General features: G+C 47.5%; 1 protein-coding gene across 2 annotated transcripts in view; it reads left to right on the top strand.

The window, feature by feature from the left end:
- adgrd1 (adhesion G protein-coupled receptor D1) overlaps window positions 1-15,000 on the top strand; it is a 62,391-nt gene that overhangs the window by 25,205 nt on the left and 22,186 nt on the right. The window lies entirely within an intron of this gene.

Genomic DNA, 15,000 nt, shown 5'->3' with positions numbered 1-15,000 from the left:
CAGGTCTCTCTTCCTGTTGCTGGACGTCCTCTGTGCCACCCTGCCTCAGAGATCTGACCGCGCCACAGTGCCCAGGTTCGTGTGCGGGTTTCGCCCCTTGCCAACACAGGGAGACCTGTTTCAATTTTAAACCAATCCAGGCTCACGAGAGAAGCACAATAAAGTAAACTGCAACAAAACAGGCAGCTTGGCACCAGAACAGCCAGCCTTCTGGGGATACTTCTGGCCGGGGTATGTTCTGAACGGGAATGATTATCTAGTTTAATGAGGAGCATATTTCACTGTGTACATTGTGGCACAGAGATGGAGTTAATGACATGGGGTGTTTTTTGCCAGATTTCCATGGGAAATACATCTAAAAATAAAAAAGAAAGGAGGGCTGTGAAGTGTGTAGAGCAAGAAAACAAGATAGGTCCAAGACAGACAGACAGACAGACAGACAGACAGACAGACAGACAGACAGACAGACAGACAGACAGACAGACAGACAGACAGACAGACAGACAGACAGACAGACAGACAGACAGACAGACAGACAGACAGACAGACAGATAGATAGAGAGAGAGAGCTTTCTCCCCTAAAGTCACCACATATCTGTCTTCCTCTCCTTCCTCACACCATCAACCTGCAAAAGCAGCTTCAGTCCTGCTGTCCTCCAGCTGGGAGAACCTGATCTCTCCCATGGCAGTAACACCCAGAGCTGCGAGTGTGCACGCGCACGTTTCAATTAGCAATCTGCGCTCGGTCCAACTGCGTAACAGTGCTGCGCTTGTGTGCTGGCATGCGCACTCAGCCCGGGGCATCATGTTCTCTCCTGTGTACCCGTCTCACTGCGCTGTCAGTGTCTGTGAGCCTGACGCGGGGCCCATGCCGACATGTACGTAACTGTGGAGACCCTCTTTTGTTTTGCTTGCCTGTCACTGGGAGAGCTGTTTGCCTTAATGTTATCTGGCATGCAACCATTGATAGGATTGCTATGTTTGTTTGAGCAGATACCATGCTGATTGTGTGTGTATGCGTGCGTGTGTGCGTGCGTGCGTGTGTGTGTGCCTGCGTGTGTGTGTGTGTGTGTGTGTGTGTGTGTGTGTGTGTGTGTGAAATATAGTCTTCAGTATTGGACAAAGAGCCATTACAATAATACAGCCAATAAAAACCAAGGCATGTGTGCAGTTTGACAAGGCTGTGCTGTCTGGTGGAGGGAGGATGTTGTCACGCTCGCAATTGTTTGTGGCCTTTTCTCATCTGATTTTTTTTAAACTTCTAAGCAAACCCACAGAATTCTTATTGTACTTTAATACTGAAGCAGTTGGGAAATAAATAGGCTGCTCATAACAGTCTCCCCTGTTCCTGTGTTATGGCAACAATAACAGCCACAAAAAGACAGAGAAAGAAAGGGACTAAGAGAGAAAGAAAATGAGAGCGAGAACGACAGAGAGGCAGAGACAGCAAGAAATCATTTTTCCCAAACAAACATTGCTGACACCTAAAACTGGCCCTGCCCTCGGCCTTTCAGTCTCTGGAGGGAAGGATTGATGGAGGGATGGAGTGTAGCAGAAGTGGTTCAGTAAGGAAGAGAGAAGAATCATCTCTGGAGAAGAATCATCAGTCAGTAGAGCAGGAGTGGTGCTGAGGGAGAGACATGCTCCAGAGACCTTCACGCACGCACACACACACACACACACACACACACACACACCTCATCGGGAACCGGAGGTCCACTCCGAAAGTGAGGTGTGTGTTAACTTGTGTAAGAGGACGTCTGGGTTCTATGGGCCCATGGTATGTTTAGACTAGAACTGGGCCCAAATCTGTGCTTTCAGATCTGAGGTGTCAGCAAGCTTCGGCACTAAAGACCAACCCTCTTCTTACTGTGAGCAAGTGATGAACAAAGACTCTTAACTTAATAGAGGACAGACCTGACAGGCTTTATAACTGACAGGCTGTAGTCCTCACAGGTTTTACAACTGACAGGCTGTAGTCCTGACAGGCTTTACAACTGACAGGCTGTAGACCTGACAGGCTTTATAAATGACAGGCTTCATAACTGACAGGCTGTAGTCCTGACAAACTTTATAATTGATAGGCTGTAGTCCTGACAGGCTTTACAACTGACAGGCTTTATAACTGACAGGCTGTAGTCCTGACAAGCCTTACAACTGACAGGCTGTAGTCCTGACAGGCTTTACAACTGACAAGTTTTATAACTGACAGGCTGTAGTCCTGATGGGCTTTACAACTGACAGGCTTTATAAGTGACAGGCTGTAGTCCTGACAGGCTGTAGTACTGACAGGCTTTACAACTGACAGGCTTTATAATTGATAGGCTGTAGTACTGACAGGCTTTACAACTGACAGGCTTTATAACTGATAGGCTGTAGTCCTGACAGGCTTTACAACTGACAGGCTTTATAACTGACAGGCTGCAGTACTGACAGACTTTGCAACTGACAGGCTTTATAACTGACAGGCTATAGTCCTGACAGGCTTTACAACTGACAGGCTGTAGTAGAGTTCAGACTGCCCTCCAAGGTGCTTCGCAACTTCTACACCTGCACTGTTGAGAACATCCTCATGGGAAACATCACAGTCTGGTTTGGGAACTGCACCAAGAAGGACAGACAAGCAATCCAGAGTGTGCTGCATTCAGCAGAGCGCATCACTCATACGAAACTTCCTGACCTGTAGACCACATATTACAAGCGGTGCCAGACCAAGGCCAGGAGGATTGTGAAGGACCCCACCCATCCCAACAATAGGCTCTTCTCCCTGTTGAGGTCAGGGAAGAGCTTTCGCTCCCTGAAGACCAACACAGAGAGACTGAAGAGGAGCTTCTTCCTGCAGGCCATTTGGGCCCTGATTCAAGGCAACTGATGAACTGTGGGGACTACTCTGTGTACTCTGCATATGATGTCCACGATAACATCATAAAAAACAAAAAATTGGAAATTGTACATTGTGTATATATATATATATATATATATATGCATATTATACATCCCCTCTTCATTCATCGTAAAATATTTATTTATTCATTAATCTGCATCCATTTCCCTGTGTCTCTCCTTGACCACAGACATAGCCATTACAAAAAGCATGTGCCAAATCAACTTTGAACTATGAACTTTGAACTTAGTACTGACAGGCTTTTTAACTGACAGACTGTAGTACTGACAGGATTTATAACTGACAGGCTGTAGCACTAACAGGATTAGTAACTGACAGACTGTAGTACTGACAGGATTTATAACTGACAGGCTGTAGCAATAACAGGATTAGTAACTGACAGGCTGTAGTACTGACAGGATTAGTAACTGACAGGCTGTAGTACTGACAGGATTGGTAACTGACAGGCTGTAGTACTGACAGGATTAGTAACTGACAGGCTGTAGCACTAACAGGATTAGTAACTGACAGGCTGTAATACTGACAGGATTAGTAACTGTCAGGTTGTAGTACTGACAGGATTAGTAACTGCCAGGCTGTAGCATTAACAGGATTAGTAACTGACAGGCTGTAGTACTGACAGGATTAGTAACTGACAGGCTGTAGCACTAACAGGATTAGTAACTGACAGGCTGTAATACTGACAGGATTAGTAACTGTCAGGTTGTAGTACTGACAGGATTAGTAACTGTCAGGCTGTAGCATTAACAGGATTAGTAACTGACAGGCTGTAGCATTAACAGGATTAGTAACTGTCAGGCTGTAGTACTGACAGGATTAGTAACTGACAGGCTGTAGTACTGACAGGATTAGTAACTGACAGGCTGTAGTACTGACAGGATTAGTAACTGACAGGCTGTAGTACTGACAGGATTAGTAACTGACAGGCTATAGTACTGACAGGATTAGTAACTGACAGGCTGTAGCACTGACAGACTGTAGCCCTGCAGTGAGAAACAGCAAGTGCTCATTCTGTGATGGCCGACGTTAGCGAGGCCGTGTTTGCCATTAAAAGGTCGTTTGGCCGGAGCAGGGTTCCACATGGCGTCAAGACTTGCGCTGGGTGAATGGAGTCTTTGGGTGTAACCGCTGAACTAATGTGTTGTGAAGATTTTGATGCAGCGGTTTCGGAACAGCGGGTGTCCCGCGGTTCTGTCTGTACGCAACACACCTCCACCAAAAGTCATGAAGAAACATGACCGCAACCAGGATCTCTTTTCTCTCTGACACTGTTGGTTGCAGGCCGTTGTAATTGTTTGGTTCCCTGCAAGAATAAGTGTTTTGCATGTCTCCGCCCACTAGGAGGGATGATTCCATAAGACATGACTCCGCCTCTCCAGGTCATACCATCACCTGGAAATCGGGGATATCAGGGCCGAAAGATGTTTGTTTATTTCCTGTAATGCACCAAAAGTGCTGTGTGTGAGTGTGTGTGTGTGCATGTGCGAGTGCGAGAGCATGTGTGTGTGTGTGTGTGTGTGTGTGTGTGTGTGTGTGTGTGTGTGCATGTGCGAGTGCGAGAGCACGTGTATGTGTGTATGTGTGTGTGTGTGTGTGTGTGTGCGTGTGTGTTTGTGTGTGATGACTGCTCCTTGACCCAGAACCTCCTCTCCTCTCCTCTCCTCTCCTCTCTTCTCCTCTTCTCTCCTCTCCTCTCCTCTCCTCTCTTCTCCTCTTCTCTCCTCTCCTCTCCTCTCCTCTCCTCTCTTCTCCTCTCCTCTCCTCTTCTCTCCTCTCCTCTCCTCTCTTCTCCTCTCCTCTTCTCTCCTCTCCTCTCTTCTCCTCTCCTCTCCTCTCCTCTCCTCTCTTCTCCTCTCCTCTCCTCTCCTCTCCTCTCCTCTCTTCTCCTCTCCTCTCCTCTCCTCTCTTCTCTTTCCCTCCAATATTCTGGTATTGGAAACATCACTTCAATGACATCAGATGGAAATAATGGAAATACTGATACCACTGTTGGTTACTGTAAAAACGATTCCTGGCAAGCTCGTGGTGCCTTTATCATCTAATAACACAAGAGCTGATAAAACAGCATACCAAATATTTTGGGGGAGGGGCATATAAGTGTTTTGTGTTGGGGGAGGGGCATATAAGTGTTTTGTGTTGGGGAAGGGAGGGGCATATAAGTGTTTTGTGTTGGGGAGGGGCATATAAGTGTTTTGTGTTGGGGAAGGGATGGGTGTATAAGTGTTTTGTGTTGGGGGAGGGGCATATAAGTGTTTTGTGTTGGGGAAGGGAGGGGCATATAAGTGTTTTGTGTTGGGGAAGGGATGGGTGTATAAGTGCTTTGTGTTGGGGAGGGGCATATAAGTGTTTTGTGTTGGGGAAGGGAGGGGCATATAAGTGTTTTGTGTTGGGGGAGGGGCATATAAGTGTTTTGTGTTGGGGAAGGGATGGGTGTATAAGTGTTTTGTGTTGGGGGAGGGGCGTATAAATGTTTTGTGTTGGGGAGGGGCATATAAGTGTTTTGTGTTGGGGAAGGGAGGGGCATATAAGTGTTTTGTGTTGGGGGAGGGGCATATAAGTGTTTTGTGTTGGGGAAGGGATGGGTGTATAAGTGTTTTGTGTTGGGGGAGGGGCGTATAAATGTTTTGTGTTGGGGAGGGGTGTATAAGTGCTTTGTGTTGGGGGAGGGGCGTATAAGTGTTTTGTGTTGGGGAAGGGATGGGTGTATAAGTGTTTTGTGTTGGGGGAGGGGCATATAAGTGTTTTGTGTTGGGGAAGGGATGGGTGTATAAGTGTTTTGTGTTGGGGGAGGGGCGTATAAATGTTTTGTGTTGGGGAGGGGTGTATAAGTGTTTTGTGTTGGGGAAGGGATGGGTGTATAAGTGTTTTGTGTTGGGGGAGGGGTGTATAAGTGTTTTGTGTTGGGGAGGGGCATATAAGTGTTTTGTGTTGGGGAAGGGATGGGTGTATAAGTGTTTTGTGTTGGGGGAGGGGCATATAAGTGTTTTGTGTTGGGGAGGGGCGTATAAATGTTTTGTGTTGGGGAGGGGCGTATAAGTGTTTTGTGTTGGGGAAGGGAGGGGCATATAAGTGTTTTGTGTTGGGGAAGGGATGGGTGTATAAGTGTTTTGTGTTGGGGGAGGGGCGTATAAATGTTTTGTGTTGGGGAGGGGTGTATAAGTGCTTTGTGTTGGGGGAGGGGCGTATAAGTGTTTTGTGTTGTGGGAGGTGTTTGTGGGTTTGTTGGTGCCTGTGCTAATATACATTTACATTTATGGCATTTAGCGGAACTACCACTGCCCTAATATGTAATTAGATAGTAACTATTGAATACGTTTTTTAAGTTAATGACATTTTCTAGATTTGTTTTGTAATTTTTCACCATGGCTAAGACACTACATTCAAAAAACCTCTCTTAATACAAAACCCATCATCAAAATCAAACAGTGTTTACAGATCACAAGCAGAGCCAGTCAAAAATGCTATGAAGCCTTCATTACATACTGAGGAAAAAATGGAAAACACTGTGATCGGGGCATGTAGCTCCAGACAAAAAGTGTGTTTATAATACAGTAAATGCATTTTGTGCTTTCCCACAAAATACTTACAACTTAGCAACACAGTTTAGATATTGCTTACTGTAAGTACTGCAAGCAATACATTGCTGAAGGTCTGTGGATTCAGCACTTATAGCTCATACAGTAAAAATACAGAACTGTAAACCACCAAAGGGCACAGTCAGACTGTAACTGAGAAGCACATAATAGCACGTTGTAAATGTAACTGCAAAATCAAAGCCAGAAAGTGATTCATTTTGGCCCAGGCCAGAGCACTACGCCTACATCACGGCCAGCGTTCTCTGTAACCGGGCAACTGAGGAGGAACCTTCTGCAGTGTTGGATCTACCCTTGGCAAGACACCTGTGTCTCCCTACCATGGCGAGAAAATTTCCTGCGGTTTAGGGTTTCGGTCGTATACCTTCAACGGGAATGTGGAGGACAACTCTTCTACTGGGCTGAGGGAACATGAGCGTGGTGGGGGACGACGAACATTTAGGAATCACTGGATGATTGGACGGAGACATCCAGAAATGTCAGAGGTTGGTGGATGTTCAGTGAACCCAAGGGGGCATTACGGTGGCGAACCCCACGATTGCCAGTGGCACACCTCCACCAGAACCGACTGAGTTCCAGTTTCTCCTCCTCTTCATCAGACTGAAGCCAGTGTCGTCCACAGAAATGTATTCATGGGGTCCATGGAGTCGGATAACAACCACATACACAGAAATAGACACAGTTGTTTAAGTGCTCCAAAAAGACAGACGTGTACGTACTTCTAATTTACATACAGTACAGTGTAATGCAACTTGACAGTAGTTTGGAGTGTACTGTTGTACTGTAAACAGTCAACACTGAATGTGTCTGTACACTTAGGTGCACATACTGAAATGGTTGAACTTTGACCCTTTGAACTGTGCTCTGAGGGTACTCTGTAAACCTCCTTTATGTGCACCCTGTGGGATTGGAGGACACGGTGGAAAGGCTGACACTTTTGATCCCTCCAACATCTCAGTGTTGTATTTCACAGTCTGATGGTGTCGGCTCCAACAACTCAGTGCTGTAATTCATAGTCTGATGGTGTCTTCAACAACTCAGTGCTGCATTTCACAGTCTGATGGTGTTGTCTCCAACAACTCAGTGTTGTATTTCAGTCTTATGGCATTGTCTTCAACATCTCAGTGTTGTATTTCACAGTCTGATGGTGTTGTGTTCAACAACTCAGTTTTGTATTTCAGTATTATGGTGTTGTCTCCAACATCTCAGTGTTGTATTTCATAGTCTGATGGTGTTGTGTTCAACAACTCAGTGTTGTATTTTACAGTCTGATGGTGTTGTCTCCAACAACTCAGTTTTGTATTTCAGTCTGATGGTGTTGTCTCCAACAACTCAGTGTTGTATTTCACAGTCTGATGGTGTTGTCTCCAACAACTCAGTGTTGTATTTCAGTCTTATGGTGTTGTCTCCAACAACTCAGTGTTGTATTTCACAGTCTGATGGTGTTGTCTCCAACAACTCAGTATTGTATTTTACAGTCTGATGGTGTTGTGTTCAACAACTCAGTTTTGTATTTCAGTCTTATGGTGTTGTCTCCAACAACTCAGTGCTGTATTTCAGTCTGATGGTGTTGTCTCCAACAACTCAATGCTGTATTTCAGTCTGATGGTGTTGTCTCCAACAACTCAATGCTGTATTTCAGTCTGATGGTGTTGTCTCCAACAACTCAGTCCTGTATTTCACACAGTCTGATTGTTTTGAAGGACCATGTCAACTTTGAGAATCTCCTGCTGCTGGGAGAACAGGAGTCACCCCAAAGTGGTAGTCTTGCAATTCCACAACAACGGAAAGTCCAGTTACAAAACTATCCATGCAGTGAAAACAGTGATGCATGTCCCTCCCAGTCTCCTTTATACTGGTAAAGTGATCTACAGAAACATCTGCACTTGACCAAACATCTGCACTTGACCCAGTTCTCCGCTCTGAATTCCCTGATTATGGCGAGCACCAGAGTGAACCCGTTCAGACTGGTTTGTATTCTCTCTCCTGCCTCCCTCATGGTCGCTTCATGAACTAGAATGCAGATGCTCGGATTTCGGCCGAGAATTTCTCTTCCCGGCTTTGGTTTTGCCCTTCTTCCTCCTCCTCCTCTTCTTCCTCCTCGTAAATCCCCTCTTACATAAATCGCACTCTTCCTCCTTTACCTCCCCGATTGTTTCCGTCCGTTGTCGGTGCCGACTGTGCGCTCTCGACTGCGCTCTTAACCTGCATTAATATCATGTCATCGTTAGCAACAAGCGTGGCCAGCTTGGCATCATCGTGTGTATGCCGTGACATCTGTGCTGTAATTGTATATAACTTCTGCCACTTCTGCATCACCAGTGCATTGCTGTGCTAAACGTGTTTTAGTGAGTGAAAATGTGTTAAGAGTTTTGCCAAGAGAGAGATCAATTCAGTGAATGGATTGGGGCCGTTGAGCGTTTGGTTCAGGGCACGGGATTTACTGAGAAATGGGAAGTCCATGTGTGATACGCTTGTCCATGCACATCTATTAAGGTGAAGACTACCAGAGGTGGATTGTTACATTCACAGTCAGTGTGTTCCTCCTCAGGATGGCCTATGTGTTCTCAGGTTCTCGTCGTGGGTGTGTCCCTCATCAGGAAGGCCTGTGTGTTCTCAGGTTCTCGTTGTGGGTGTGTCCCTCACACAGGAAGGCCTGTGTGTTCTCAGGTTCTCGTTGTCGGTGTGTCCCTCATCAGGAAGGCCTGTGCATTCTTAGGTTCTCATCGTGGGTGTGTCCCTCATCAAGAAGGCCTATGCGTTCTCAGGTTCTCGTCATGGGTGTGTTCCTCATCAGGAAGGCCTGTGCGTTCTCAGGTTCTCGTCGTGGGTGTGTCCCTCATCAGGAAGGCCTGTGTGTTCTCAGGTTCTCATCATGGGTGTGTCCCTCATCAGGAAGGCCTGTGTGTTCTCAGGTTCTCGTCATGGGTGTGTTCCTCATCAGGAAGGCCTGTGTGTTCTCAGGTTCTCGTCATGGGTGTGTCCCTCATCAGGAAGGCCTGTGTGTTCTCAGGTTCTCATCATGGGTGTGTCCCTCATCAGGAAGGCCTGTGTGTTCTCAGGTTCTCGTCATGGGTGTGTCCCTCATCAGGAAGGCCTGTGTGTTCTCAGGTTCTCATCGTGGGTGTGTCCCTCCTTCTATCTTATTCCTCTTTTTCTTTTATAAACCACAATAATAAGTAGTCTGCAGTGCCAAAGGCTTTTTATAACTGCCAGGACACACCAAATGTTTGTGGGAACCTCCCTCCTTCCTTCTCTCTCTCTCTCTCTCTCTCTCTCTCTCTCTCTCTCTCTCTCTCTCTCTTTATTCTGTCTTTCTTTGCTCCTCACTTTTTTCCCCTTTTTTTCTTTGGTGATCAATAGCAGATGTGAGTCTGTTTTATGTGCCTCAGATGCCTGGAGTTGTCGCCTCCTTGGTCTCCTCCCTTTGGCCTCTTCTCTCTCTCTCTCTCTCTCTCTCTCTCTCCCTCTCTCTCTCTCTCCCTCTCTCCCTCTCTCCCTCTCTCGCCCTCTCTCTCTCTCTCTCTCTCTCTCTCTCTCTCTCTCTCTCCCTCTCTCTCTCTCTCCCTCTCTCGCCCTCTCTCTCTCTCTCTCTCTCTCTCTCTCTCTCTCTCTCCCTCTCTCTCTCTCTCTCTCTCCCCCACTCTCCCTCTCTCTCTCTCTCTCCCTCTCTCTCTCCATATCTCTCTGTCTTCCTCTGTCTTCTATCTTTCTCTCTGCCTCTCCTTTTCCCTCTTTTGCTGTATTTCTGTCTCCTCTCTCTCTCTCTCACACACATACATTCCCTCCCTCTCTCTTATTCTTTTTCCACGTCATCTGCTGCTTTTTTCTCTCTCTCCTCTCTCTCTCTCTCTCTCTTTCTCCATCCCTCTCTCACTCTCCTCTATCTCTCTCTTTCTCCATCCCTCTCTCTCCTCTGTCTCTCTCTTTCTCCATCCCTCTCTCTCTCCTCTCTCTCTCTCTCTCTTTCTCCATCCCTCTCTCACTCTCCTCTATCTCTCTCTTTCTCCATCCCTCTCTCTCCTCTGTCTCTCTCTTTCTCCATCCCTCTCTCACTCTCCTCTATCTCTCTCTCTTTCTCCATCCCTCTCTCTCTCCTCTATCTCTCTTTCTCCATCCCTCTCTTTTTCTCCTCTCTCTCTCTCTTTCTCCATCCCTCTCTCACTCTCCTCTATCTCTCTCTTTCTCCATCCCTCTCTCTCCTCTGTCTCTCTCTTTCTCCATCCCCCTCTCTCTCTCCTCTCTCTCTCTCTCTCTTTCTCCATCCCTCTCTCACTCTCCTCTATCTCTCTCTTTCTCCATCCCTCTCTCTCCTCTGTCTCTCTCTTTCTCCATCCCTCTCTCTCTCTCCTCTATCTCTCTCTTTCTCCATCCCTCTCTCTCCTCTGTCTCTCTCTTTCTCCATCCCTCTCTCACTCTCCTCTATCTCTCTCTCTTTCTCCATCCCTCTCTCACTCTCCTCTATCTCTCTTTCTCCATCCCTCTCTTTTTCTCCTCTCTCTCTCTTTCTCCATCCCTCTCTCTCTCTCCTCTCTCTCTCTCTTTCTCCATCCCTCTCTCTCTCCTCTCTCACTCTTTCTCCATCCCTCTCTCTCTCCTCTATCTCTCTCTCTTTCTCCATCCCTCTCTCACTCTCCTCTATCTCTCTCTCTTTCTCCATCCCTCTCTCACTCTCCTCTATCTCTCTCTCTTTCTTCATCCCTCTCTCACTCTCCTCTCTCTCTCTCTTTCTCCATCCCTCTCTCTCTCCTCTGTCTCTCCCTTTCTCCATCCCTCTCTCTCTCTCCTCTATCTCTCTCTCTTTCTCCATCCCTCTCTCTCTCTCCTCTATCTCTCTCTTTCTCCATCCCTCTCTCTCTCTCCTCTATCTCTCTCTTTCTCCATCCCTCTCTCCTCTGTCTCTCTCTTTCTCCATCCCTCTCTCTCTCTCCTCTCTCTCTCTCTCTCTTTCTCCATCCCTCTCTCACTCTCCTCTATCTCTCTCTTTCTCCATCCCTCTCTCTCCTCTGTCTCTCTCTTTCTCCATCCCTCTCTCACTCTCCTCTATCTCTCTTTCTCCATCCCTCTCTTTTTCTTCTCTCTCTCTTTCTTTCTCCATCCCTCTCTCACTCTCCTCTATCTCTCTCTCTTTCTCCATCCCTCTCTCTCTCTCCTCTCTCTCTCTCTTTCTCCATCCCTCTCTCTCTCCTCTCTCACTCTCTTTCTCCATCCCTCTCTCTCTCCTCTCTCTCTCTTTCTCCATCCCTCTCTCTCTCCTCTATCTCTCTTTTTCTCCAACCCTCCCTCTCTCCTCTATCTCTCTCTTTCTCCATCCCTCTCTCTCTCCTCTCTCACTCTCTTTCTCCATCCCTCTCTCTCTCCTCTCTCTCTCTGTTTCTCCATCCCTCTCTCTCTCCTCTCTCACTCTCTTTCTCCATCCCTCTCTCTCTCCTCTCTCTCTCTTTCTCCATCCCTCTCTCTCTCCTCTCTCTCTCTTTCTCCATCCCTCTCTCTCTCTCCTCTATCTCTCTCTCTTTCTCCATCCCTCCCTTGCTCTCTCTGTTCTTCTCCTGTCCTTTCCTCTCTATGATGGTGCGTTTGACTCCACTGAGATTCCATGTAAAACACTCCTTCCCTTCTCGCTGTCCCCATCTCTCTCTCCCGTCTAAAAGTTCTTCTCTGACAGCCGCTCAATCCCATCAGCACGGGCCTGATTTATCCTCCGACTCATCCCCTCATTTATCCCCATTTATTCCTCACTTATCCCAGTTTAATCCCCGATGTATTCCAATTTATCGCCTGGTTTATTCTGATTTACCACCTGCCGTCGCAGGGCTTCCTGTTTGAGTTTGCTCACTGTTCTGCCCGTTTATGGTCCAGCTGCTCTTTCCAAAAAAGGAACTCCAAGTGTTATTTTAGACTTTTTTCTCCATCGGGATCATGAGTAAAATCCATGGGTAAAAAAAAAAAAGACAGACCAAAAAAAAGCCTGTTAGGGCAGTGGAGGACTGTGTGACCCCACCCCCTGGGAGGAGCTTGAACATCAACTCACCCAATTAGGCTTTCACAAGGTTCAGTGATAGACTAATTGAGCTGAGTCCCTCCCCAGCTCTGCGCACTGAGCGCCGGGTGTCGAGTAGGTTGATAGTACGTGGGATTTAATGAAAATCCCGGCATGAAGACTCAGGCAGAACTAATGACTAGAGGGGAGCCATATAAACCTGAGTCAGGGCCGCTAATCACACACGAGACTATACACACGGTACGTACAACGCATTTATCAACATAGCAGTTTCATGAGTCTCTGTGTGACCATGTGTGCCTTTGTGTGTGTGTGTGTGTGTGTGTGTAAGAGCAGACTCTAAATTACAGCTTTGCTAGTCCACAGGCTCAGTTACAGACTTGGCCCCAAGGTCTGGGAATAGCAGGGAAGATTGAAAGGCAACGGCTTTTCATTGATCTGTTGCTCTGTGCTCGGGCTGCGAGCCTTGGCAACAGCAGCCTAGCGAGGCGCTCATTTATTTAGACTGAAAAGTTCCTAAAATACTCCTCACCAGAGACCAGGGCAACCAGGAAACCACAGGACACCAGAGCCAGTGTGTCACTGGGGGTGTGTTTGGGTGGAGGATGTGTCTGTGTGTGTGTTGTGGTTGGGGGGTGTTTATCAGACTGTGTTGGGTTTTCCACGTGTTTGTGTGTGTATGTGTGTACGTGTGTGTGAGTGTGTGAAAGAGAGATAGCGAAAAAGAGAAAGAGTGTGTGTTGTGTGTGTATTGGCAGTATGCTGGCTGAAGGCCTAAAGTGGAGGTGTGCTCGCCTCGTGTGTTTTCCTCCTCAGTGCTAAATGTGTGTGATGCTGAATCACATGACCAGAGCTGATAGTGAGTCAGGGCACCACTGTGAGTGGCTGTCGACCTCTGCATGCGTGGGACTCGGGCTCTGTGGAGAATTCACCACGAGGCAGAGAGAAGAGTCAGTCCAGCGTGAGGCAGGGAGATGAGTCAGCCTGGTATGGGGCAGAGAGACCAGTCAGCCTGGCATGAAGCAAAGAGACCAGTGAGCCCGGCATGAGGCAGGGAGACGAGTCAGTCCGGTGTGAGGTAGGGAGAAGAGTCAGCCCAGCATGAGGCAGGGAGAAGAGTCAGTCCAGCGTGAGGCAGGGAGATGAGTCAGCCCAGCATGAGGCAGGGAGAAGAGTCAGTCCAGCGTGAGGCAGGGAGAAGAGTCAGTCCAGCGTGAGGCAGGGAGATGAGTCAGCCCAGCATGAGGCAGGGAGAAGAGTCAGCCCGGCGTGAGGCAGGAGAAACATCTCCACCCTCAGTGCCACGTCTTAACCACCTGCAGGAGACCCGGAGGACTTGTGCCTTTTGTTAGCCAAGAATGTATGAAATGTAATTATTAGAAGACACATGAGCCTATGAATGTAGTTTACATATCATCTTATAAGCCACTTAAACTCCACGGTTATTGTGTTTGGCATATTATTCAGTAGCTATTGTGAATTATTCAGAACCACATTGAAATTGATATAGAAGGTACAGTAAGGGATGAGGGTCTGGACTCAACCAACCTCACCCCCCCACACACCCCCCACACACACACACCCCACCCCCCGACCCCTAGCGGGGCCTCTGAGGTGTCCAGATTTGACTTATTAATACAATTCCACCACCTGACAAGTGGCCTGTTGTCAGAAATGTTTTCTCTAATACTGCGCATCCTTGTCTGAGACCAGCAGAATTCCTGTGAATGACCCAGCAGAAATACACCCCAAATTACATGTTCCAATCAGGAAAGCTGTGACACGTTCCAGTGGGCGGGAATGGGGGGGGGGGGGGGGTTGGAGCGAGCCGATTCCAGTGCCATAACGACAGATGGAGAGGCTTCAGTTAGCACGCATGCCACGTGCATGGCTGGAATCTCCTTGATGTGAAATTATGCAGCCTGCAGGCATGTGATAGACCAGTAAGAATGATATCATGGCCGCTGCGGAATAGCCCAGCACCGAGGCCACGCGGTGCCTAGCCCTTCAGGTCTGATCTGGGTTTGTAGGTTCGTGGGTCCTATACGAGAGTTCTGGCTGAATTTACAGGCAATTACATCATCTGCTGTTAATAAAGGTTTGGAGCACACACACTTCCCTGGCAGGTTCTGAGAGCTGTGGGACAGGGGAGAATTGCAAACAGACACACACACACGTGTGCACATAAACACACACGCACATGCGCTCACACTCTCACACACACATACACACACACAGTGACTATGTACGCCATCTCTCAGTTCCATGCTTTCCTTACTATGACACGACCAAAGCAAACATTTCTCATCTCACTCAGAAATTACACACAGATGCACATGCACATATGTACGCAGACACACTCACACATGCACCAGCAAATATATACACACACAGATGCATGCATATATATGTATACATGCACACTCACAGACGCGCACACAAGTGTGCATGTATGTACACACATATACACAAACTCGTATGCACACACGTATATGAATGCA

Source organism: Electrophorus electricus, chromosome 18, assembly GCF_013358815.1.
Source record: "Electrophorus electricus isolate fEleEle1 chromosome 18, fEleEle1.pri, whole genome shotgun sequence".
Lineage (NCBI taxonomy): Eukaryota > Metazoa > Chordata > Actinopteri > Gymnotiformes > Gymnotidae > Electrophorus > Electrophorus electricus.
This window is presented reverse-complemented; position numbering and strand designations above follow the sequence as displayed.